The sequence below is a fragment of the Dendrobates tinctorius genome, unplaced genomic scaffold (assembly GCF_039654945.1).
Source record: "Dendrobates tinctorius isolate UK_male_01 unplaced genomic scaffold, ASM3965494v1 ptg000016l, whole genome shotgun sequence".
Taxonomy (NCBI): domain Eukaryota; kingdom Metazoa; phylum Chordata; class Amphibia; order Anura; family Dendrobatidae; genus Dendrobates; species Dendrobates tinctorius.
Genome location: NW_027361684.1, coordinates 53324551 through 53349550, shown reverse-complemented (window position 1 = coordinate 53349550; position 25000 = coordinate 53324551).

The window sequence follows — 25000 nt, the reverse complement described above, 5'->3', positions numbered from 1 at the left end:
GTCCACCAACGTTCACCATCCAACCTGATGTAACTGGAGAGGATCTGCAAGGAAGAATGGCAGAGGATCCCCAAATCCAGGTGTGAAAAACTTGTTGCATCATTCCCAAGAAGACTCAAGGCTGTACTAGCTCAAAAGGGTGCTTCTACTCAATACCAAGCAAAGGGTCTGAATACTTATGATCATGTTATATTTCAGTTTTTCTTTTTTAATAAATTTGCAAAAATTTCTTAATTTCTGTTATTTTTTAAATCAATATGGGGTGCAGAGTGTACATTAATGAGAAAAAAATGAACTTTTTTGAATTTACCAAATGGCTGCAATGAAACAAACAGGGAAAAATTTAAAGGGGTCTGAATTCTTTATGTACCCACTGTAGGTCTGTTTCTTATACATGACTTATTGAAGGCCTTCTTCACGATTCCTTTAGTATAGCCGAAGTCCAGGAAACTTTGTTGGAGATCACTTAGTTGTTTCACAAAATTTTCTATTTGAGCACTTTCTTTTGACGCTATGAGCTACAGGTCTTTTGGTAGGCCTCTTTTTAAGGGGGTGGAATGACTACTATGTTACCTGAGCAGACAGTTTATGTCCGTGAGCTTCCTTTATTTTTAGGTCTCTAAATTCTTTGCAGGTATTTTTGTGGTCAGAACATCCAAAATTGGAAACTTGTTACTGTTAACTTCATATGTAAAGCACAGTGCCAATAAGTTTTGTATTAACGCCCTTTATGAACTTCTCAAATTCCAATTTTGAGAAAATATCAACATCCATAGCTCAACTGAGCCCCATCACAAGCTCAATAACGTTTGGTTCAGGTGTCCTTTTAAGCACTGCAGCCCCCTCCCACCAGCTCGGAATCAGATTTTCATATATAGGAGCACAAAGCCTTCCTAATGTGGTGCCTCTGAGCTTGTGGTGGTAAAACCTAAAGCCGCTATGGGCATGATATTGACAACCTCTATTTTCTAAGAAACGTTAAGTGGCCATCAGTTCCTTAACATTGCATATTGAACAGTATATGGGTTCCTGACGGAAGGTTTTTCATGTCATGTGCATATGATTGCAAGACAAAAATGAACAACATACTTACCGTAATTTTCAGACAAATGCACACAGCAGTGTTGGTACATTTCTAAATCAAAGTGAAGTTATATCAATTCACTTTTTTTCTGTAAATATTCACTGTTTACTACATGTTTCCTGAATTCCTGGAAGACTTATAAGGGATAATCAGAAATGAAAACAGACTCCAGTCAGTGCTTCTTGGGAAATTCACAAAAACTTCTCTATAAGGAATTAAAGTGACTGTAACTCGCTACTTACATTTATTAACTGGTCCATTATGACCTGTAGGACCTTTTATGGGAAGCGGTTATCCTGCAGATATGGCTGACATCAGATCACTGGAGATATAGGAATATGAATGTGAACTATTCAGTAACTTCCATAGTAATACATAAGCAATGGGATTTTACAAAGTGAACATTACACAATTGTGGGCTAGGTCCTGGTGAGAGTATAAGCAAACATTCCAGAGTTGTCATTGTAGAAGTTTTCAGGGACTCATGGAATTCCGCTGCTGTTAAATGCATATTGAATACTGGGGCTAAGATGAATTTTATCAAACCTGTAGAAGATGCTGCCAACCAACAATAATTTTAAAGTTTTCTTATAAGATGTGATGAAACGACAATCAAGCATCACTTGTCCAAGTTATAGTGACGATTTATTAGAAATGCTTATGGAAGGACGTAGACTAAAGGTCATTCAGTCAAATTATGCATAGCATAGACTTGTGTCCTCTGATCTGGCTGATATGAAGTCATCTATTGTATCTGGAAATTACTGTTCCATATAGAGACATATTAAGTCTGGGATATATCTTTTGCAAATCGTTACTTAGCCACTTCATAATTGATAGTGAAAAGATGTAAGATGAACAATAAATATTCTAAAAATAATTAGCAATTTCTCAGATAAGAATACATTAGGCTAAACAATTAGTAGTCATAAATATTACAGATGAAGTACCTGGAATTAAGAATATATAATCATACAAGAAGAATAAACTTAGGCAGGTCACACTGTACAGTACTGCTTAGACACACGGCTAGACTCGGGAGGGACGGAACGCTATTTGACTCTTGGAGAAAAAATTATCGTAAAATAGTTTGTGGACTCCATATACAGCGCCCTTAAGTGCTAGAAGAGCAGAATCCCCTCTCTATTGATCCCATTTTGGAGATTACACCACTTTAACAATTTACCTACAGGTGTTGTGACGATTTTGACTCAATAGGTCATTTTCAGAAACAAGCAGCAATGGATGTTGCCGAGTGAAAAAGATTTAGTGAGAACCTTGAACCAACAGGTGCTTCAGAGAATTTTATTAAGTTGAACTGTGAAAATAGAAAAATCATATTTTTCCCACAAAATTGTTACTTTAACCCCTGATTGTCCATTTTCACAAGTGTAACAGGAGAAAGTGGGCTGTATAATTTGTTGTGCAATTTCTCCTGAGTACACAGATACCTCATATGTGGTGAAAAACTACTGTTTGTGTGCACAGCATGGCTCAGAAGGGAAGGAGTGCCATTTGACCTTTGGAGCGTAAAATTGGCCGGAATAGATAGTGGTCATGTCGCGTTTGCAGAGCTCCTGATGTGCCTAAACAGTGGAAACTCCCCAATGGTGACCAAATTTTAGAAACTAAACCCCTCAAGGAATTTGTCTAGAGGTATGGCAAGCACGATACCAGCACAGATGCTTTACAGAATTTTATTAAGCTGAGACGTGATAATAAAAAAAATCACATTTTTCCACAACAGTATTGCTTTAGCCCCAAATTGTCCATTTTCACAAGGGTAACAGGAAAAAATGGATCATACAATTTGTTATGCAACTTCTTCTGAATACAGCGATACCCCATATGTGGTGTAAAACTACTGTTGTGTGAATGACAGGGCTCAAAAGGGAAGGAGCACCATTCAAGTATATATTTAGCAGAAATATGCTACTGCAGACATCATGTTGCCTTTGAAGAGCTGCTATGGTGCCAAAACAGCAGAAACCACCCCCATGTGAGCCCATTTTGGAAAGCACATCTCTGGAGGAATTCATCTAGGTGTGTAGTGAGTATTTTAAACATACAGATAATTCACAGAATTGTGTAAAATTGGGCTGCGAAAATAAAAAATTAAATTTTTTCCACTAAAATGTTGTTTTAACCTCCGGTTTTTAATTTTCAAATGGGCAATTAGGAGGAAATGGATCACATAATTTGTTACACAATGTCTCCCGAGTTCTCCAATATCCTATATGTGGTTGGAAATTACTTTTCAGGCACAGTGCAAAGCTCAGAAGGGAAGGAATGCCATATTGAAATGCAGATTTGGTTTGAATGTTCATGTCATATTGGCAGAGCCACCGAGGTGCCAAATCAGCACAACCTTCTACAAGTGACCCCATTTTACAAACTGAACCCCTCCATGAATACATTTAGCAATGCAGTGAGGATATTGAAACTACAGGTGTGTCACACAATTTTATACCATTTTGGGGTGAAGAACTATTAATTGCATTTTTATCACTAAAATACTGTTTTAGCCTAGGATTTTTTTATTTTCACAAAGGGAAATGGCTAAAAAAAGGCCCCATAATTTGTTACACAAATTGAATGTGAATGTGGCAACACCCAATATAAGGCTGTACAGTATTGTTTTCAGACACACGACAGGGCTCAGGAGGGAAGGAGCAGTATTTGACTTTTTCGGCGCAAATTTTTATAGAATATTTTGCAGAGTTTATTTGCAGAGTCACTGATGAGCTAAAACAGTGGATCCCCTTCTCAAGTAACCCCATATATGTCAGAAATGGAAGAAAATGTGGTTATTGTTCTGCTCTGCTGAATCACTGAAAGTCCAGACGTATTAATAATTGTGGTTTTATTCACGTGTTTCAGAGTACAATAGACTCCTTCATCAGGAAATACCACAAAAAAGTTTTTTTTACTCTTACGTCAAAGGTCAGGAACCCCTTCCCAACCATGAGGTATGGGTATGTCAAAGCTCTTGAAGGTGTTAATGTATATGCCTCACAGAATAGGCATCCCATATAGTTTTCTCTTGGATATACATAGAAGAGACATCTCACTTATCTATCCAAGTTGTTAATAAAATACATTGACATGCCTTGCACAATTGTGTGAATATTGAATCATATCTGTGCCCTTCTGTTGTTAGCTTGCCAGACCGTAGGAGGTGAGAAAATGTACAATTGTTGTTTGTACCAGTGTCTGTGTAGTGTTAATAAGCTACGCTTTATTAGGAGCACTGAAGTCATTTCCGGTAATGTACAAAATATATTTGCATTGTCTTTTAGGTTTGTTATCTCATTTTCACTAATAAAGCCTTCAAAAAACTTTCCACTTCAGTCCAAACCGTATAAAGGTGGAGGAGATGGCCTATCACCTTATCTGAAGACCCTTGTCCCTGTATTTTGTGTGAATTGTATTTTATTGTATATTTTACCCTCATCTAAGCTGTAGTTTGTTAATCAGGAGTGACAGGGTTAAATGTAGGGCTATCACACACTTGGGAAAGAGTTAGTGCAGTTGGAGAGCTTAGTTACTGGTTTTAGAGAGAGTTGATGGCCGGTGAGAGTAAGAAGAACATCTCTCAGAAGCAAAACCCATATTGAGTGAATGTTTCCAGTAGTAGAGTAGATTTTGTCAAAAGGTAGCACTCTCCTCATCATAAATGTAACAAAGATGGCAATAACCTCTATATGTCATGACTCAGCTGTCGGGTAACCCAGGACCAGGGGCTCCTTCCCTGTCACTACCACTAGGGGGAGCCCTAGCTCTCCCTATTCCCCGAGATACCTCTGAAGGTGAAGATGCCGGGGCCGCCACCCTTGCCTTTTCTCCTGAACCAGCCCTCCGTCTGTTCTCTTCCCCCACACAGGGAAGAGGGGCACTGTTGTGAACTCTCTTGATCTGACTTGTGAGTCCGAGCTCCCTCTGGTGGTCACTGCGGGTAGTGGAGTTGGCCGTGTTGATGGAAGTCTATCACCTGAAGATGATGATTGGAAGTCAGGGGTTACACACTGGGAGTATTTAAGTGAGCAAGCTTCCTTCAGTTGCTGCTGGTGATTTGGTTTCTCTTCCTGTGCATTGTGAAGTCTGCTTTTTCCCCTCCTTGGTCTTACATCATACAGATAAGTTATTTAAGACCATAAAAACATATGCACAAAGGCGCAAGTTCCTACGTGATAGTGCCTGCAGCTGCAAATATGGACAACAACCACCCAATTTGTCCAACAGTAAAAGTCAATTAATAAAAATAAGTAATTTGCGCTAGCAGGATAAATACTGAACAAACAGTGTGTAGACACACACAGTGTATAGACACACACAGGACACTGATCTCTGAGGAAGGAATCCGGTGATACCGAAACGCGTAAGATAGTTTTTTGGTCTTTTTTGCGCTCACTAGCCAGTCACGTGGTGCTCCGCGTGACCGTGACGTCACGCAAGGTCCTGCACGTCTTGCTACCTTGCCGGCTTTTGAATTCTATTCGCGCGGTTATACTCGCTGGGTGTCGGCGGCGGTCACGCGATTAGAAGGACGCTTGCTACCGGCCGGAGCAGCGTCCAACACCTGCACTTTCCAACTGAGCTTCAATGTTCTAAAGATTACCACCGTCAGTATCACTACTGCTTGCATCGTCACCTCTGCACCGGGACCCTGCTTGAGGAAGGAGTCTTCCATCAGTCCGTAATTCATCGGAACGAAGGTATCGTTATATACATTTTGTGAATCAGTTCCACTGTGGACATTTCCTTGCAACGTCTGAACGGTATTACCCCTGGTGTGAGAAGGGGAGAAGTGTCCTGTGTGTGTCTATACACTGTGAGTGTCTACACACTGTTTGTTCAGTATTTATCCTGCTAGCGCAAATTACTTATTTTTATTAACAGATAAGTTATTTGTTTGCTGGAATCTTTTGCATTTGATATAGTTTTTGCCTTTCTCTGCTTTCTGCTTTGCTGTGTGGGTTCAGCATTATTCCCTGCTGGGATTTGTGCTGGACCCCGCTCATATGTCACAGCTTATGTCATTCTGTTCAGTATTGCTAATTCCCTGTTATATTAGTATCTTTTGCTTTGCTTCCAGTTCACACCAGAATGCTGATCCAGTAGGGGAGAGGTCGTGTGGCCTCAGTGTTTTTGTATATCATCATAGAATCGTAGAGTTGGAAGGGACCTCCTGGGCCATCTGGTCCAACCCCCTGCTCAAAGCAGGATTCGCTAAATCATCCCAGTCAGATGTCTGTCCAGCCTCTGTTTGAAGACTTCCATTGAAGGAGAACTCACCACTTCTTGTGGCAGCCTGTTCCACTCATTGATCACTCTAACTGTCAAAAAGTTTTTTCTAATATCTAATCTGTGTCTCCTCCCATTCAGTTTCATCCCATTGCTTCTAGTCTTTCCTTGTGCAAATGAGAATAAAGTTGATCCTTCTACAATGTGACAGCCCTTTAGATATTTGTAGACAGCTATTAAGTCTCCTCTCAGTCTTCTCTTTTGCAAACTAAACATTCCCAAATCCTGCAACATTTCCTCATAAGACAGGGTTTGCAGACAGGTCACCATTCTGGTCGCTCTTTTTTGAACTTGCTCCAGTTTGTTGATGTCTTTTTTAAAATGTTGTGCCCAAAACTGGACACTATTCCAGATGAGGTCTGACCAAAGAGGAGTAGAGGGACATAATGACCTCACGTGATCTAGACTGTATGCTTCTGTTAATACATCCTAGAATTGCATTTGCCTTTTTTGCTGCTGCATCACACTGTTGACTCATATTCAGTCTGTGATCTATTAGTATACCCAAGTCTTTTTCACATGTGCTGTCACTTAGCCCTATTCCTCCCATTCTGTATATGCTTTTTTCATTTTTATTTTTTTATTGCCCGGATGTAGTACTTTGCATTTCTCCCTGTTAAAAACCATTCTGTTAGTTGCTGCCCACTTCTCCAGTTTATTTAAATCTTTTTGAATCCTCTCTCTCTCTTCTCTAGTATTAGCTATCCCTCCTAGCTTTGTGTCATCAGCAAATTTAATCAGTTTACCCTCAATTCCTTCATCTAAATCGTTGATAAAGATGTTGAACAATACAGGGCCCAGGACAGAGCCCTGTGGTACCCCACTTGAGACATTCTTCCAACTGGATGTGCAGCCATTTACGACCACTCTTTGGGTCCGATCACTAAGCCAGTTATGAATCCACCTAACAGTTGCCTTGTCCATTCCATACTTAGTCATTTTTTCAATAAGGATTGTATGAGAGACTTTGTCAAATGCTTTCCTGAAGTCAAGATATACTATATCTACAGCATTTCCTTGATCCACCCAATCAGTGATACCGTCATAGAAGGAAATTAAGTTAGTCTGACATTACTTATTAGTTACAAACCCATGCTGACTCTGTTTAATCACTTCATTCTTATCCAGGTATTGACATACATGTTGTTTAATAATTTGTTCAAAGATCTTTCCTGGTATAGAAGTCAGACTCACCGGCCTATAGTTGCCTGGGTCCACCTTCTTCCCCTTTTTGAAGATAGGAACAACATTTGCTCTTCTCCAGTCTTCTGGCACTTCTCCTGTTCTCCAAGAATTTTCAAAGATTATAGAGAGGGGTTCAAAAATTTCTTCTGCTATCTCCTTCAGTACTCTGGGGTGTAATTCATCTGGACCTGGAGACTTGAATTCATTTAGGTTAGCTAAGTGTTTCATCTTTCTGTTTATAGATATCCTGGATTCTTCTATTCCCTTAATAGGACAGTGAATAACAGTTGATGTTACATTTCCTTTCTGAGAGAAAACAGATGCAAAATAGGAATTTAAAAGTTCAGCCTTCTCAACATCCTGTCTTACCATTTCATCATTTTCATCCTGTAAAAATCCTATAGCATCTTTGACTTTTCTTTTACTTTTGACATATCCCCAAAATCCTTTATTATTGCTTTTGACATCTCTTGCAAGCCTCAATTCATTTTCAGCTTTAGATAATCTGATTTGTGCCCTGCAGGTTCTGCAGACAGCATTATATTCTTCTTTAGATATGCCTCCCTCTATCAGACATGCTAGATTTTTTAGGGCTTTTGCGTGATTGCAGACAGTATATTTTCTGTCCAATCCTAGCTAGATAGTTTGGGCCCCATCATTTCCTCACTCTATTTTCTGCCTGTGTTTGCGCCTCATCTTGTCTCACCGACAATATGTGTTTGGAGGCTATCTATTCCTTTGGGGTTCTACTCTGGGGCAGTTTATCTCTCCCCTTTCTTGCTTTAGGCTTAGTTAACTCTTTGGCTGTGCCGAGGTGTCTAGGGCATTGTAGGCAGGTCCCACGGAGTTACCAAAGTTTCTGATTTCCTGGTTGCTTAGTTAATTCCCCGGCTATTCTCCTCTGTGACCGAATCATAACAGGGCGCTACTGTACACTGTAGTACACCAACCCGACAAACAAGGCAACACAAACAAGGGTAAACTGAAAATGCCAAGCATGCAATGGGTGTCAGGTCCGAGCATTCCTACAAGAAATCAGACCCCCTTAGACTAGCATTTCTTCTGCGGTGTTGCTATCAGTGTGTCAAGAGTGGGAGAAGAGGGTTGCATTGACAATCCACACACAATGGGCAGAACTTTGCACACATTTTATAAGTGGTCATAAACTTGTAAATAACTCATGAAAGAATAAAGTTACATTAAAACCAAACACTCCATTGTTTTTCTTGTGAAATTGTCAATAAGTCTGATGTGTCACATGACCCTCTTCCCATTGAAAAAAATAAAGTTGGATCCAAAATGGCCAACTTCAAAATGGCCACCATGGTCACCACCCATGTTGAAAAGTTTTCCCCCTCCCATATACTAATGTGCCATAAACAGGAAGTTGATATCACCAACTCATTTTATTTAGGTGTATCCATATAAATGGCCCACCCTGTATAAATAGGCTTCATAGCAGATCGACAATTTCACTATATCCTGCAAAACCATGATTTGCAAAATATTGTAAAGGGTTCACTGGTTCAAGTTCCTGAGGACTACAAGCTAAAATTAAATTAATAAATGTTTTTAAAATATATTACAATACAAACATGTACAAGGTTTAGTCAAAGTTATCCAATTAACAAAAAAAAAGAAAAAAAAAAAGAAAAATATACATGTTTGGCATGTATGCTTGTAAAATTCTTCACAATAAAAATCTAAAATGAATTAACCCAATCGGGACACTGCGCAAACCAAAAAAATTGAAATACTGTGTAATTTTTTGGAAACTATATCTATACAAAAAATGTAATGAAAAACGTTAGAAACATCGCATCCAAAAATTATATTAATAGAAGCTCAACTTGCAAAAACAAGCCCTCAGAGGCTCAGACCACTCCATTGATGAAAAAATTAAAAAAAGTAAAGGGTCTCAGAAAATTAAGGCACAAAACAAATAATTTTTACAAAATTCAGAATTTTTCTTTTAACCACTAAAATACAAAAACTACATAGAATTGGGATTGCTATAATAAAAATGACGTGAAGAACCACGTTGCCAGGATATTTTTTCAGCACAATAAATGCTGTAAAACAAAATCATTTTTTTTCCTGTTTTTGGTACATTATATGTCGATGGAAGAATAAAAATATCAACGTTCTTGGAAAATCTGAAGGAAAAAGCAAAAGTACAAAAAACAGCAGATGTCCGAATCCTGAAAAGGTTTAAAGTACCGTACATCTACAAAGACGCGTCAGCCAAAGTCTATTTGAAAAATGGTTCTCCAATTGTGGAAAGCAACTGGTTGCAGTTATTGTGCTTGCAAACCTTACCTATGGCATCCTACTCGACTACCCAGGTAATTCAGTGTTAAATTTAGAGTGACAATTGCTTTTTCACCTAGGACTAGTTGTTGTTTGAAAGCATTTTTTCATTAATAAATTAAATGATCATTAAAAACTTTTTTTCTAAGTTCTTTTTCAGGCAGTAGTTGACATGAGATTCAGCTTTAAAATCCAAAACAATTCTTGTCAGTGTGTCAAATTTTAAAAATAGAATAAATCAGGCAATTATTTTCAATGACACTGTAATTAGCCTGACTCAAAATTCTGCTTTAAAATATGAAACAGTGTAAGGATAACGAAATGCAAGAACAGAATAAATTAGGTGTATACTTTTTCATAAAGCTGTAATAAGTTAAGATCCGATTTTTATACCATTACAATAGAGAATTGCTTATGTTGCACTTTTGTGATAATATATATATATATAGGATTTAATCACTTAATGTTGCTATCTATTCTGTCCTCACTAAATGAAGCAGACGTCATGTAACTATACAGACAGCTAAACCGCTCTACCGGGGTCCAATAAGGAGACTGTAGGTTGAATCTGTGCTTTATTGAACGTGATGTTATATTGGCGCAGTGAAACTACAAACAAAAACATATATGCATACAATCAATACTGGGTTCATCAGGGATTCATATATACATAATACATCATCTGCACTAATAGCTAACCAGGGGGAATTAACTAAGCAGGCTAATATGAGACTGGAATTGGACACAGGAAACATGAATACATACCAGCGATGCTGTCACAAGGGGAGAAGAGAAATGAGATGCTTCCTGAATGCAGGCAGAAGGAAAATGGTGGACTGAATGGGAAAATATGGCTGAACTAACCATAATCCTTTGCAAAAGGCTACCAGGGTGCATTGCAACCTTACCAGAATGCACTGCGAATGAAGGGAAAAGGAAAAATGAAAGTAAAACACACAATAACACTGCAGTTATGACTCTGGTCACTAGATGGAGCCAGAAAACACTGAAAACATTTAACAAGCAGATAATCAGGGATTATGAATTACATGTCGGAGACAGAACACTATCAATTAGGCATCATGCACACTGTCGTAATATATCTTATTTGTTTTCTACAGAGCTGTAACATGGATGTTCTTCTATTCTTCGGGGACTTTAATGTACCTCTGTAAATTTCCCATTTTGCACAAAATCCAATAGTAATAGCTCCTTTGCTAGCTAAAGCACCAATCCAGCATTTTTTCACTGCAGATTTGGAGCAGTGCTTCAAATCTAAGTTCTCTGCCCCCCGATCTTATACTTACCAGTCGCTGTCTTCACCTTCTCCAGTCCCAAGATGCCGTTATGACCGCAACTTCTGACTGTCCGGATATGAGAGATAAACATGACAAATGCTTAATGTAAGTATGTAAGAGCCAGAAAGAGGCTCTCATAGATTTAAATTGAAAAGTGACCTCCAGTTACGAAGACTGAGCATAGTGTAGTTGATACAAGGTGAAGACGGAGGAGCGCAAGTATAAGATTAGGCTCAGGGACCTCAAATTAGAAGCACCACTCCAGCACTGCAATAAAAAACTGCTGGGAGTGGTGCCTTATTGGAGCCAGTATAGCATATGTAGTTCACTGAACCTCCTAGCACACAGATCTACAGTTTGCATTAGGTCTTTCTTGGCTTTTCACAGTAATATATAGCACAGCCTGTTTAAATAGTCTTCATTTTGTAAATCGTACAACGAGAAAAAATTATTTCGGTTACAGAACTTTGCACATCAGTGTTGATTTTTCCATTACACATGAAATGTCATCATATTACATAAGGGCTACTGCTTGCTAATTACTTGGGCCCAGTATTCATATTGTATAAAGCTTATGCAAATGTCCTCATACAATTTCCTGTTGTTTCAAATTATCTGATCACCCTAATGATTGATAATAAAACATCCCAGCATAGTAATCAATAGTATCTGCAGGAAACAGGAGATGCATTTGTGTCTTCTTTCTTCTGGAGACAGTGTGGAGCCAAGATTAGCTACAGTTTCTGCAAATATATATATAGATTGTTAATTAAAAGGGTAACTATGGAGTCAGTTTAAAGGGGAATGCTCTCCACAAACTATATGACTATAAATGGCTAACAGCTGTTCATGTAGGGAATTCTAAATCAACAGAAGTGATTCCCCACTCAGCACCCTCGTTTTTAGGAATACTACCTGCTCTGTTACATAAACAAGCTATTGATTTTAAAGGAAATTATGTATTGCTTCACTTCCTCTGTGGTAGCACTGCAGTAGAATTCAAAGCCTGCCAATGTATTATACTATAGCTCACAGCAAATTAATGGGATCAGACTGGTGTGATTGTCTTATCACCTTGAGAGCATTTAAAGAAGAATTCTCATAAAATTTTTCATTTTGTAATCTCTCCTAATTATGTATTATTGTGTGTGGGGGTATTAAAATACTTACTGATTGCCATCTTTCCTGGTTCCGGTCTTCTGGCTCACATGACCACTCTAAAGCTCTGCCAGCTCACAGGGTCTTCTTTGTGGAATGGCAGCTACTTTCCAAGTGTTGGGGCTCATTCAGATGTAGGGGGGTGACTGAAGATGTCGTGGTAAGAAGGACCTGATGTAAATAATTGTTATATGTGAGTTTGTCGTGAATACAAGCTTGATATAGAGTGCTGCATTTTATCCTTACGGCTATTCTGTATCTCAGTTCTCCTGGAGGCTTTGTCTCAAGGATATACCTGGGAATAAGGGGAGGTATGTTCACTAGGGGAACCATTACAAGCATTAGGGATACAATTTCCATTACACAGGTAAATATACTGTTAACACAAGGGTTTAGCCCCCTAGTTGGCAGGGGTTAGATCAGTTAATAGGAGAGGCACATCATGCTTTGAGAGAGTAGCGTTTCGAGTCTAGTCAAGTTCAGATTCAGATGTCTGAGTGGAGTGCAGAGGAATGCCACAGTGATAACAGGTTCTAAGTCAGTGGATGCAGCAGATGCGAGAAGGTTCTGTTAGTGCGAAGTCTCCCAACAGTATGAGGACACATCTGAAGAACGCCGGGGCAGTATTGGGCCTAGGAAGCAGAAGGTGCATAGAGTGTGATTTCTCTGTCTCCCCTGTGAGGAAGATGTCAGCAGGGTCTCAGTGAAAGGGAAGGAAGGTGTATCTCAGGAAAGCTGTACTGCCGGATAGAGAGTCTGTTGGAATATGTTTGGTGCATCAACTCTATTCCTGTCTATGAGTGTTTAGTTGCTAGATTTCTATGCTGCTTATAAAGTTAGAACAAAAAAAACTACCAGAGGCTCACACAGGGATAGCATGTGACTGTGTTTCCTGTGTTTCTAGATGCTGCACAGATAGAGACACACAAATGATTTATTCCTGATCTATTACGCTTATATATTGTTCCTGTTTGTTCATGAATAAAGAAGGTCTGTTGTCATACACTTGAAAAGTATCCTGAATTATCCGCTGCCAACAGGCTATGAGCTCAGAGTGACACAGAACCCCAGAGTAACACAGCAACAGAAGCCCAAAGAAAAAGCAGCACAGAGCAACAGAGAAGATGTCCACTAGCAGCAGTCCTGTCAAGCTCTCAGTGCCAAGCCTCAATAACCAGAACTACCAGTCCTGGAAATTCAAGGTGAAGATGCTGCCCACTTATTACATGGCTGAGACCTCTTTCACACATCAGTTTTTTGCCATTAGTCACAATCCGTCGTTTTGTCAAAAAAACGCATCCAGCAAATGATTGTGTTGGATCCGTTTTTTTCTCATAGACTTGTATTAGCGACGGATTGTGACGGATGGCCACACGTTTTAGCCGTCGTCCGACGGATCAGTCGGAAAATCTTTGTTCGTCGGCCGGAGACAACGGACAAAGTAACATTTTTTGTGTACTTCGAAAAGTCGGACAGCGACGGATTCCTGCTCCTCCAGCTTCGACGGATCTGTAAAAAAAACGGCTCCAGTACATCAGTTTTTTTGCAATCTTCACTGGATACGTTTTTTTTCACACTTTGACGGATTGTGACTGATGGCAAAAAACTGATGTGTGAAAGAGGCCTAACAGGAGTTCATCAGATACTATAATACACAACCATTCTTTCTAGAGGAGAATACAGAGCCTCATAGATGCGCTATATGATATCATGGACTTATAGGGACTCTATATGCCAACATATAAGTCTTTACTGGCATTTCTTTTGCATGGGTCCTAACTGACATACCATTTTATTCCATTAGCAGGTCCTTTTTATCATGGAAATAGGCTAAATAAGAGAGTCAATTTAGCACTTAAATAGCACTTATCACTTCTCAAATACGCTTTAAGCAAATTGTTCTTGCTAACCATACAAATTGCTCTACCTTTCAGAGAGCCAACTTCAGTAACGAACATGAATAACATAAGTTCTTAAAAATAATGAAGCTTCCCTTCTGGGTTTTTTCTTTTAATTAAACAAGTCGAGCCATTAAGTGCATCTAGAAGAGAAGTGCTTATTTATCAGTTCATCAATGTATGTACTTGTTTGTTATAAATGGACTTTTTGGAAGAACAGGATGAATATGTTGCTAAGCTAGTTTCAAACTATGATCTGCTAAGCACCGTCTGACACTTGACAGACAAGAATAATTACAACACTTCACATCTTATCTCTTCCTACAGGAACCTATGAGTAATACTGCTATGGCGCTCCACTCAGTTCCCTGCTTTGATGAGTCTCTAAATGATTAGTCACGGTGACCTGTGATTTTTCTTTACTTTGCAAAGCCTGGTCTTTTGTTAGCCTGTATCACAAACGTCATTTGCACAAATGGTTTTAAATGGCTTATGACAATGTCATACCCCAGGCAATTTCTCAGCCTACCCACACAGAAATTACCCGGAGCATTAAATTATACGTATAATCCACTACAACAAGTTTATCTTGGTATTATATTTCAGCTGCCAAGTGAGTCAATTTGGAAATTAGTTGACCTGTGTTGCTGTTACTAATCATTGTCATTGTTTTTTTTATTGACTTATATTGTACCATACTATCCATGATGTATTTATTACCACAAGCTACATTATGTGAGGCTAATCATATGGAGGTCTTCACCAGCTACTAAATATAGACTCTGTGCATCTGCTCAGAAAGGTAAATCGGATGTATGTTCAGGTTCTTCGATGAGAAGCAGCTGGGTGTTTTGAAGGATTAGATATAGAAAGAAAAAAACGACATTCATCATATATCTTGCTAGGATCATCTCTTTACATCTCTGGCTTTCAATTATGTAATTACCTACTGCTACTGCAAATGATACAAGAATTTAGCTTGAGAATAAATAATGAAACTTCTTTTGGAATATTTATACATGCCTCTGCAGTCGAGTTAAGCTCCTTTGTGTGAGTATTGGTTCGTACAGACAAACATAGAAGCACTGTGTCAAGAGCCCCACACATGCAGAGTAGTTATGGAGTCAGAATATTTCTTAAAAAGACATGCATCTGTATTTTCGAAAAAAAAAGTCTCCTATTTGTTCAAAGCTCACTTAACATACATGGCAAACCTGTAGTTTGCTTCCTGTGTTAGGGCCCCATCACACATAGCGATCTTGCTAGCGAGATCGCTGCTGAGTCACAAGTTTTGTGACGCAACAACGATATCACCAGCGAGATCGCTGTGTGTGACAGCAATCAGCGAAAGGCCCCCCTGCCGTTATTGCTGATATCTCATGGAAAGCCCTGGACATTTCTTTGATTGCTGGTCTCTCTCATGCATCGCTGTGTGTGACAGGTGAGAGACCAGCGATCAGCTGGTAACTAAGGTAAACGCAGGGTTTCTAACTAAAGAACACAGCGCCGCCGCGCACTCGGCGTCGCTGATGCTGATCGCTGGTGAAGCTGTCTGTTTGGCAGCTCACCAGCGATCATGTAGTGACTCACCAGCGATCCTGACACGTTGATATCGTTGTCGGGATTGATGGCGAGTCGCTATGTGTGACGGTACCCTAAGACAACCTAGAGGCAAATGCAAGGGTGGACATAATATTAGTGCAACCTGTGCAGCCACGCAGAGGTTCAAAAATAATGGGGCCACTTCTACTAACAATGAGGCAGACAGCTTCTGTCATAGTCAAATTATTGGACTGCATATGGCCCATATACTATTCATTACCAGGGGCCATCTTCTGTCTTTGTCCAGCTAAGGCCTTAGCCCTGGTTAAACCGTCTCAACTGTTAGAGCAGAAATTCGACTGACATACTCTTGTAATAGTGCCATCAAATCTGCTCTGGCCTTATCATCGCTGCATTGCCATGCCATGGTGGTTTCATCATAATGTACTGCTAATGAACATGGCAGGGAATGCTTTTGTTATACCTCCCAACTTTTGAAGAAGGGAAAGAGAGACAAAGGCTGCGGCACGCAGCGGGAAATTGTAGGCCACACCCCTGACCACACCCATTTCACAACTAGTCACACCCATATCCACGCCCCAATCGCAACCATTTAGCAGTGCTGATCACACTGACTGGTACTGAGGGCACAGGGCCTGGTACTGTGGGCACACTGACTGGTACTGAGGAAAAGAAAGAAAGAACAGAGAGAGAGAAAAAAGAAAGGAGAGAGAGAAAGAAAGAAGAAAGGAGAGAGAAAGAGAAAGAAAGAAAGAACAGAGAGAGAAACAGAGAGAGAAGGAAAGAAAAATTAGAGAGGGAAAGAAAGAACAGAGAGAGAGAAAGAAACAGAGAAAGATAGAAAGATTCTATAAAGATACTATTAGAGCCTGGCTCCCATTGTAATGCCCACCTGAGCCTCCCGGTGCAGGACATATCATGATCCACTCACATGGCCAGCATCCCCGATTCCAAGGTGATCCCACTGTCCGCGCTGACGGAGGAGGACACGGTGATGGGTCTGAAGCATTCCCTGAAGTGCTTCCATGGTTTCGTCACAATCTCCTCCCGAAATTACCTAATTTCCGGTCAGCTTCCAGCACGTCACTTCCGGTGGAACGTCATGTGTGAGTTTTACAGTGCTCCTCGGGGCGCCGTCATTTAAGCTTCCGGCCGTGACAGCGGTGCAGACTCTCAAAATCAGGACTGTCCCACTGGATCCAGGATGGTTGGGAGGTATGAATGCTCCCCAACATACACCGACCTCGTACACGCACGGCTCCACACATCTCATACACACGGCTCCGCTTTGTATACCTCGTACACACACGACTCCATACTGTACACCTCGCACACATATGGATCCACTCAGTACACACATGGCTCCACTCCGTAAACCTCGTTCACATGCGGCTCTGCTCCATACACCTTGTACACATGCGGCAACTTTAATTAATAAGGTAATTTATCATTTTATTCTGCTATAACGAGAGGCCGTGATTGCTTGTAGAAGAGTCTATAGCTTTCAGGTCTGGGTAATTCATCAAAACCAAATGCACATATTTTACATCACTACTTCCTGATCACCTTATATCTGCTATGTGGCATGTGGGGGAACTATTGGTGACCAAATCTGGAAAAATTTAAATTCAGAGGTTTTCTTGAATTTGGCCGGGAAATTTGATATTAATGAAATGTATTAAATAAGAATGGCTTATATATTATTATACTCTAATGCAAGAGTTGGAGAACCACCAGCTTGCAGGCCTTTAATTTATTCTCTGGCACCCAGACAGATTCCTGAGAAATACAGTGAAGAGGTGTGTGACATCGGCGGTTATGCCCGCCGATGCCCCTTCTGCTGCAGCGCGCGCTGCAGCGTTTCCTCACCTGCGCGCTCCCGCCCGGTCACGCTCCCGCCGTCCACTCGTCCTCACGGCGGCTCCTGGCTCCCGCCCCCTGGTTCGCGCTCGCCGCCACCCGCGCTCTCTCTCCTGCGGTGGGCGGCGCTGAGGGGCGGGCCTGGGTGACGCACTTCCGGGGGTTGCTGTACTTCAGGCGTCCTCGCTGTTAGGAGGACGCCTGATGATTGTGTAGTTTTTCTGCACCCTCTGGCCTCTACAGTTCTCCTGTAGCTCAACCGCTCTCCGCCTGACTCGCCCTGTCGCCCCCTGTCTCGTGTCTCCCTTCCCTTCCAGTCTGCCTGGGCGCTGCCTTCCATCCCCGGTGCCGTCCTCTGTCTCCAGTACGCCTTGGTCTTTCCACTTGCCTGTCTCCCGTATTGTTTCTTTCCTGCGCCACTGGTCCCTGCTCGTTTTTCGCACCGTTGCCTCCCCTGTCCTTTTGTCCGTGGAGCCGTCCCTCTTGGTTCCGGCTGTCGCGCCTCCGTCCTCTGTGGTCCTGCCCCAAACGATCCCTGTATAGGGGTCGGTCTTCACCTGGCGTGCTCGGCCCAGGGGCTCCGGATCCGCGATCCAGAGGGTCCACTCTCTAACGTAGTTTTCCCCTAAGTATTACAGTGTCATCAGGCCATGGACCCCGCCGGTGCCGCGGCTGCCACTCAAAAGGAACTGCTTTTCCTTAGAGAAAATCAGACCCGTATCATGTCGTTCATGAAGTCCATGGACACCCGGCTCTCCGCTCTTCAAACCGCAGACCCAGCGCACGCACCTCTCTTAGTCAGTCTCCAGCAGGAGCTCGCACAACAGCGCGATGCTCAGTCTCACATTTTGGGGTATATGGCGTCCGTGGATGATCGGCTGCTTTCTTTGCAGTCCTCTGCGGCCGCTTCCACCCAAGCCCGGGACACCGTCTCTTTTCCTCCCCCCCGTCTCGGTAAACCGCCCAGGTACTGTGGGGACCCAAAATTGTGTAGGGGATTTTTAAATCAGTGCAGATTGCACTTTGATCTGTTGCCCCAACAGTATCCTACGGACCGTGCTAAGGTGGCCTTTATAATCTCCCATCTAGAGGGGGAGGCGTTGGCTTGGGTGAATCCGTTATGGGAGAGGGATGACCCGGTGGTGACTAACATCCAGTGTTTTTTGGAGACATTCCGTAAGGTTTTTGATGAACCTGGACGCCTTGCTTCCTCTACAGAGGCCCTTTTTAACCTCAGCCAGGGGTCCCTTACGGTAGGGCAATACGCCATCCGTTTTCGGACCTTGTCCTCGGAGCTGGGGTGGAATAACGAAGCCCTGGTTGGTGCGTTTTGGAGAGGCCTTTCTGGTAAAATCAAAGACGAGTTGGCCGGGCGTGACCTTCCCACCACCCTGGAAGATCTCATCTCCCTGGCTACTCGTATTGACCTGCGTTTTCAGGAACGCGCCAGAGAGTCAGCCAGGGAGAGGAGGCCCTTTAGGTTATACCAAGCTCCCATTCCGCGCACCGTTGCTCTCCCTAGTAACACTGCCCCTGAGCCTATGCAAGTAGATCGCATCAAGCTGTCTGAACAACGGCGTAAGGAGAGGATGACCAAGGGACTCTGTCTCTATTGTGGAGGGGCCAATCACTTCATACGCACTTGTCCTGAGAGACCGGGAAACGCATCCGCCTAGGCCAGGTAGGAGAGGGCCCCCTAGGTGATCCGACCCCCTCTCTTCCACTTACTGTTTCAGCTCTACTTATTTCAGGTCGGGGGCGTAGCTCTGTGGAGGTGTATGTGGACTCGGGCGCGGCAGGCAACTTCATCCACCAGGAGGAGGTTGACAGACTCCAGATTCCCGTGGTCGTCCTAAGTAACCCTCGAGCAATCACCTCCGTTGATGGCAAACCTCTTCCTGGGCTCATCACCACGGTAACCACTGAAGTAAACCTGCAAATTGGCGCACTTCATTCTGAGAAGATTGACATTTATGTCCTGCCTCAATTATCCCACGCCATTCTCTTGGGGCTACCTTGGCTTAGGCGGCATGAGCCAGTTATCGACTGGCGCTCCGGAGAGATCCTGCGCTGGGGGCACGCCTGCCATGTAAGCTGTTTACGTACCCTGGTCCGTTCCCATCCTCATCTCAAGCCTACAGACCTCCCTGGTCTTCCTGTGCCATACCACGCCTATGCTGATGTTTTCTGCAAGAAAGAGGCGGATTCCCTGCCTCCGCACCGGCCTTATGACTGCCCCATCGACCTGATTCCTGGAGCGGTTCCTCCCAGAGGTAGAACATACCCTCTCTCTCCAGCCGAGACCGCTGCCATGACGGAATATATCCACGAAAATCTGTCCAAGGGGTTTATCCGAAAGTCCTCCTCTCCCGCAGGCGCGGGTTTTTTCTTCGTCCGGAAGAAAGATGGATCACTGCGGCCTTGCATTGATTACCGGGGTCTGAACAAAATCACCATCAAAAATCGTTACCCCCTTCCGTTGATTCCGGAGCTTTTTGACCGGCTGAGAGGAGCCCGGATCTTCACGAAGTTAGACCTGCGGGGAGCCTACAATTTGGTCCGAATCCGTGCTGGGGACGAGTGGAAGACGGCCTTCAATACCCGTGACGGGCATTATGAATACCTAGTCATGCCATTCGGCCTTTGCAATGCCCCCGCTGTGTTCCAAGAATTTATCAATGAGGTATTCCGGGATCTACTCTATTCTTGTGTTGTCATCTACCTGGACGACATTCTCGTTTTCTCCCCCGATCTGCCCTCTCATCGCAAAAGTGTACGCTTGGTCTTGCACCGCCTTCGAGAGAACCAACTCTACGCCAAGATCGAGAAATGCCTTTTTGAGCAGTCGTCACTACCCTTCTTGGGATATGTCGTCACCGACTCCGGTCTAAGGATGGATCCCGAAAAACTCGGTGCGGTACTCAAGTGGCCCCGTCCAGTGGGGATTAAGGCCATCCAGCGGTTTCTTGGGTTCGCAAACTATTACCGTCAGTTTGTGCCTCACTTTTCTACGGTTACCAAACCCATCACGGACCTGACCCGTAAGGGAACGAAGCCCAACAGCTGGTCCCCTGAAGCGGAAAACGCTTTCCAAACTCTGAAACGTTCTTTTGCGTCAGCACCCATTTTGCATCGGCCTGTGACCAGCAGACCCTTTGTCCTGGAAGTGGATGCCTCCTCCACTGGAGCGGGGGCGGTCCTGTCCCAGCAGGCTTCGTCCGGACGGCTGGTTCCTTGCGGCTTCTTTTCTAAAGTCTTTTCACCGGCGGAGTGCAACTACTCCATTGGAGACCGAGAATTACTGGCCATTAAGATGGCCTTGGCTGAATGGCGGTATTTACTCGAGGGGGCTGTACATCCCTTTACCATCCTCACGGACCACAAGAACCTGGCCTATCTGCAGTCTGCCCAAAGGCTCAATGCCCGGCAAGCCAGGTGGGCCCTGTATTTCTCCCGCTTTGACTTCCAACTTCACTTCCGACCGGGTAATAGGAACATCAAGGCCGATGCCCTTTCCAGGTCGTTGCAGTCTTCAGAGAGGGATGAAGTCCCATCCTATATCATCGAGCCTACTAGGATGATCACCGTGGCTCCTGTGAATTTTGCTATCCCTCCGCCCGGTAAGACCTTCGTCCCTCCAAGCAGACGTATAGAGGTGTTGGGCTGGGGACATTCCTCCAAAATTGCTGGACACGTTGGGACAAAGAAGACTCTCTTACTGCTTTCCCGGTATTACTGGTGGCCCACGCTTCGCCAGGATGTGATGGACTACGTGGCCTCTTGCACAATCTGTGCCCAGAATAAGGTGGCTAGGACTTTGCCCGCCGGTCTTCTTCACCCGTTGCCAGTTCCTGAGGCCCCCTGGCAGCAGATCGCCATGGACTTTGTGACTGACTTACCCCGCTCAGCCGGATGTACCACCATCTTAGTCGTGGCAGATCGTTTTTCCAAAATGGCCCATTTCATTCCCTTACCGGGACTACCGTCCGCCCCGAAGTTAGCTGAGATCTTCATCCACCAGGTCTTCAGGCTGCATGGTCTTCCTCAGCGGATTCTGTCGGATCGGGGGGTCCAGTTCACCTCCCGCTTCTGGAGGGCACTCGACTTCTCTCGACTTCTCCTCCGCATATCATCCTCAGACCAACGGGCAAGTGGAGCGAATTAATCAGGGGTTAACCACCTTCCTACGTCACTTCACCAACGCTCATCAGGACGACTGGGTTGCGCTCTTACCTTGGGCTGAATTCTCGCACAATAATCATCCCAGTGAATCTACCACCAGGTCACCTTTTTTTGTGGTAACCGGTCAAAACCCAGGTATTCCGTTGCCTTTCTCCACCTCTACAGGAGTACCCGCAGCCGATTCTCTTGCTAAAGAATTCTCGCAGATTTGGAGAGAGACCAGGGATGCGCTCAAAAGTGCCAACGACCGAATCAAGAAACATGCAGACAAGAGACGGAAGGATGTGCCCCCGTACCATCCAGGTGACAAGGTCTGGCTTTCAACTCGACATATCCGTCTGAGAGTTCCCTCTTATAAGCTGAGTCCTCGGTACATTGGACCGTTTGAAGTGATTGGACGTATTAATGCCGTGGCTTACAAACTGAGGTTGCCTGCTTCGCTCCGGGTGCCCAACGCTTTCCATGTCTCGCTCTTGAAACCCGTAGTCCTGAATCGGTTCCAACCAGTTTCCATCGTCCCTCCCTCACCTGCTATCTCGGACAACGTCTTCGAGGTCAAGGACATCTTGGCTATGAAAAAAGCCCGGGGTAAGACCCTTTTTCTTATCGATTGGGTGGGTTTTGGTCCCGAGGAGAGGTCCTGGGAGCCTCGGGAAAATATCAACGCCCCTCGCATTCTGAAAAAGTTTTTGGCCAATCTCAGTAAGGGAGGGCGTAAGGGGAGGGGTACTGTGACATCGGCGGTTATGCCCGCCGATGCCCCTTCTGCTGCAGCGCGCGCTGCAGCGTTTCCTCACCTGCGCGCTCCCGCCCGGTCACGCGCCCGCCGTCCACTCGTCCTCACGGCGGCTCCTGGCTCCCGCCCCCTGGTTCACGCTCGCCGCCTCCCGCGCTCTCTCTCCTGCGGTGGGCGGTGCTGAGGGGCGGGCCTGGGTGACGCACTTCCGGGGGTTGCTGTACTTCAGGCGTCCTCGCTGTTAGGAGGACGCCTGATGATTGTGTAGTTTTTCTGCACCCTCTGGCCTCTACAGTTCTCCTGTAGCTCAACCGCTCTCCGCCTGACTCGCCCTGTCGCCCCCTGTCTCGTGTCTCCCTTCCCTTCCAGTCTGCCTGGGCGCTGCCTTCCATCCCCGGTGCCGTCCTCTGTCTCCAGTACGCCTTGGTCTTTCCACTTGCCTGTCTCCCGTATTGTTTCTTTCCTGCGCCACTGGTCCCTGCTCGTTTTTCGCACCGTTGCCTCCCCTGTCCTTTTGTCCGTGGAGCCGTCCCTCTTGGTTCCGGCTGTCGCGCCTCCGTCCTCTGTGGTCCTGCCCCAAACGATCCCTGTATAGGGGTCGGTCTTCACCTGGCGTGCTCGGCCCAGGGGCTCCGGATCCGAGATCCAGAGGGTCCACTCTCTAACGTAGTTTTCCCCTAAGTATTACAAGGTGTATCTAAGTTTTCTGACACCCAGGGCAAGAATTCAGTCTGGCTTCCCCCCCAAAGCACATATGCGATTTGCACACTTAGTCACATATCAACGAGCTGCTCTTCCTAGTTCTCTCAATGTTTAGTGAAAATCTAAGATAAGCAGGAAGAGAAGCTCAATGTCACATGAAGATTAAAATTGCATATGAGTGAAGTGGCGATGTGATGACTGCTGGAACCAGCAGGCAGAGCTGAACCCTGACATTGAGTATATTACACGCTGTTAGGATTTAAATGGTACAGGGCTTTATTTTAGAACTAAAAGGGTGTGTCCAGGTTTGAGATGGAAGTCTGCACTCTTTGTGACAGCAGGCTTCTAAATTCTCACAGCACTGCACAGCACAGCATTCTCACAGGACATGCACTGCACACTTTTAGAATTCCCCCTTGCACATTTCTGGCCACATGCTAACTAGACGTGCCCAGCCTTGCTATATTCATTTTCTTTGAGTGAGGCCATGCATGCGTATTCAGCATGTGACCGCATGTAAACAAATCGTGTAAGCAGGCCCGAGAGAATCCTGACAGTGCAGTGCGAACTGTGAGAATTCAGGAGTCTGCAGTCACATAGAATGGCTGCAGACTCATCATAAACTTGGACAACCCCTTTAATGCTTCTAACATAAATAAAAATATGAGTATTGGTCAGTATCACAAAAATACATTTACATTCAGGTACTTGATAGAAGACGTTAGCTCTGGAGTCGTTTTCTTTCTTTTTCCTTCATCTTGTCCAGACTCCATGAGTCTTTCCTCATCCACCTGTCATTTCTGAAGACTTACATCTTCTCCAGTCTTCTGCAGCATATCCCCACATGATGCCCTTAAAGGGAGTCTGTCACCTGTTTCTTGGTTTACCACTTACCAGGTAAAAATATCATTCAATTTAGTGTCCCCTATGCATTACACAAGTACTTATGATACTCCTTGACTCCCCACGAATAATCCATAAATACCGTTTTTATTCTTCCCGCGCTGTATGTAAATATGCTCGGTCCGGTCCGATGGGAGTGGCTTATTGTCCATCTCTCCTCCCTCCTGGCTTGCTCTACGCATTCCTTTCGGGGAATTTCTGCGTTTGCGTAGAGTTTTGGCACGTGCACATTCAAATGGCCTCTTGCGCGTGTGCAGTATGCTTTGCCCAACTGCGGGCAAAGCATAAAATCATTATTGCACATGCGCCGACATAAGCCATAGTGTTCTATGGTCCGGCCATTTGAATGTGCACGCGCGTAGAGCAAGACCACTTAGTTTTTCTATAATCATACCATTTTTCCAATCACTTGATTTGTAATTTAGAGTAGATATCTCTATAGTAATACAAAAGTTTGATGTGATGATCTAAGTAAAACCTTGCAGTATGGTCTTCCTAATGCTGAGGCAGACACGAACAACAGAGGGTTCATATTGAAGAACAGAGTATATATTCCTTTGCTTTCCACTGCTAACTTACTGATAGTGGATTGCTACTATAGACCCCTAAAGTCATGGCTGCCCAGAAAATGCCTCATCAACAGAAATTGAACGACGCCTCTTACTATTTGTGATGTCACAGCATCTTAGATGACTGAAATCAATTTGCCTCAATAACTTATGACTTTGGATTGCAGTTTTGATGTCACAACAGTTGCATAAGGGTCATATTTGTTAATCTTAGGACGTCACAGTTATTTTCCCAGTAGAAACATTCA